We start from the raw sequence: 3,097 nt of genomic DNA on the forward strand, positions 1-3,097 counted from the left end.
AAACTCATTCAGGAAGCCTTTGGCTTTATGATTTACCTGAACAGCCTGTTTGGATTCCTCATGCAGAATCCTGATGAGGTGTTAGAGGAGCAGGATGCAGCACCAGATGAAGAATGCGAGGAGACAACTCATATACAAGAAGTCGAGGAGGTTGAAGACACAGTCGACCTTGAGGTTGAGGCAATTGAAGTACAAAGAAGTAAGATGCTCTCTGTGAAAACCACAGAAATCAAACTTCCATTGGATGTCAGTAACTTCACTGAGAAGCATGCTCAGATGATGTTGCCTGTTGTGCCTGACTTCAGGATTGGAGATAGGACCTATATCTTCTTACATGATGTGCAAAGTGTCTTTTATTTAAGGGAGGATTTCTCCCTGGCTATTATTTCCAGAGTCCAAGAGGAGAGGAGTGGATTTGTTTCAGAGGATAGTAGTGATGATGAGGCAATGGAAACATCCAGCAATCCAATGGAATGCCTTCGAAGATGCTTTGAGAAAGCTGAAAAATACAAGGAGACACTACCTGATGAAGCCACCTTCCAAGCAATAAGACAAAGCCTAAGACCATCAACAAGTAACAAAGAAGTGGAGGATTGGTTTAACCATTCAGGTCAGGGGTCAACTACATCTGTAGACCTGTGGCAAGAAAACCTCTTTCTGCAGGATGAGAGCTTCATGGTAACTCTCTCTCTCTCTCTCTCTCTCTCTCTCTCTCTCTCTCTCTCTCTCTCTCTCTCTCTCTCTCTCTCTCTCTCTCTCTCTCTCTCTCTCTCTCTCTTGTCTCTCTTCTGACATGGTATGTGCAGTCTTGGATTGCTGACAAGGATGACTTCCTTCGGCGCCGGACTCGAGAGTATCGAGGAAGGGATGCGGCCCTAGCGCAGTACCTTTCAAAGCTTTGCGAGTCGCCGATAGTAGTTTTTCACAATTCCATGTCACAAGAGGGTTCAATAGCAACTTACACATTCAAGACACTATCACGCTTCTTGGGTGGACCGGTGCTGCCCAAAAGTGAAGATAAAGTCATTCTTGTGGACAAAGTGTTTGCTAGAGATTGTTTTGGTTACTGCCCGGGCTATACAGGTGGTCGGGCAGCGTATTACTACACCTACACAGCAATGGCACTAGCTCTTGGTAGACAAAACCCAGATGAACTTTTAGAGTATGGCAAACATCTCATGATTCGTTACAAGGGTGACGTGCCAAAAAACAAAATTGAACCTTCAAAATCTTGATACACTTCAAGTAGCAATTGTATAAGATCATGTATTACATAAATTTTGTACAATGTCATCCACTCATAGTATCTTTCTCCACTTGTGATTCACATGCACCATTGTCTCTCTCCACCTTCGTTGACTTTCACGAGCTCCGGAGTTGTTGTATGCCATTGATCTTTTAACTTTTTGTTGTTGTAAATGTCTGATGGCTTGTGCTGTTGCTGAATTTTCCAAGACTTGTTTTGCCTGCATTCGATGAATGATTCTACGATAGAACCATTCAAATAGTTCTCTCAAACTGTTAGCCTTGATTCGAGAGCCACCATGTCGTGTGTGCCTGAAATAAGCATTTCTCGCTATGTAATGAGACTTTTCCATCCCTTGGGTATTCCATATTGCCGGGTTCCCATACTTTTGTATAAAATATGGTAAATGATTGAAGATGATGTGGTTGATATGAAAACAGATTAGTTAGAATGTTTTACAGTCACATATTTGCACATAAGAGAGAAAGAAATACACGATAATACCATGTAGTGAGTAATCTGGGTGTCTGTCCATGCTGTCTTGAATGATTTTTTCAGAAGGTTGAGATTTTCCTTGAACTTGTTCATATCACCTTGTGACCAGTCATCTTTGTCGCACATCAAAAATAGGATGTCTATTGATCGCCAAACCTCAGCCTTCGCGTTACGAGTAGTTGGTTCTTGGTCTTTGACTGTAATATGTAGCTTTTTCCAGCTCTAATACTCTACCTTGCTAACATAAGATGTGTTATATATTTTTCCATGTTTTGTTAGCTTCGGATCTCTTGTACCTTGGGGCTTAGATAAAAACCTCCGTGCCTTCACCCCACCGATGGATGGTTTGCATGGGACATCCTTCTCAGCAGTTGATCTCTTTTCATCCCGCTAGATTTTCACATTGCCACCATGAAGCCCCATATCCGACAGTACCATTTCTAAGCACTGCAGAGCTACTTGTCGTTCTGCGGAGTTCTTAATCTTCCAAGCAAACCCGATGTATAAGTAGACCAATTTCTCCACAATTCTACAAAGGGCATGCATTGTACAAATGTGGACATTCACAAGTGGTATTTTCAAAACCGGTCGAAAAGCAGGATCCTCAATGTGACGTGTTGGAGCTTTTCTCCACCACTTTGGGTCCATGACCTTTGCAGGCTCCATGCATAACAAACACGGTAACTTTTCCATTGCACCCATTCCACAATTATACATGCACTTTAATGTTTTGAGGTCACCTGCAAGATGCCACTAAACTTGAAAGTCTCCCCTTCCATCTAGACGTAGTACCTCTCCCTGGTTAGTCTGTCGATCAATCACCTCCGGAATATTAGTTCGATGGAATACCCAATATAAAATCTCATGATCTTCTTTCTTTACCTGCAACACAAAATAAATGAGACTTAAGTAGATGTGAACATTTGAGCTTACCTGAGAATCTCGCTTACCTCAAACGCACCAAGCCACCATATGTTAGATTCTGATTGAACACTAAAATATAAAGGATCATCACTGGGACACTTTGAGAGGGCTCTATTCATTAAAGTAATAGTAACACGCTCTGCTTTTTCTCTTTAACAAGCTCACACTCATCCAGTTTTAACACAATGTAATACCCCTCGTGACTCTTCAAATGTGATGTTGTAAAACTCCACCATTCTCTTCTGTAATATCCGCAGGTCCATAAAAATATTGTTGAACTCATCATATGCCATGTTTGCTCCATGGCCACTGTAAGTTGCTTTAATATGAAAGGGCTGTCCAAGATAGTCTCCCTGTGCCTCGTTAAGCTGAAGCCTCTCTTTCCAAACACTTGAGGCTGATGGTAGAAGTTTGGATTTTATACCCTTCCTA

This window comes from Adiantum capillus-veneris, chromosome 4, assembly GCF_014529385.1.
Source record: "Adiantum capillus-veneris isolate H3 chromosome 4, ASM1452938v2, whole genome shotgun sequence".
NCBI lineage: Eukaryota > Viridiplantae > Streptophyta > Polypodiopsida > Polypodiales > Pteridaceae > Adiantum > Adiantum capillus-veneris.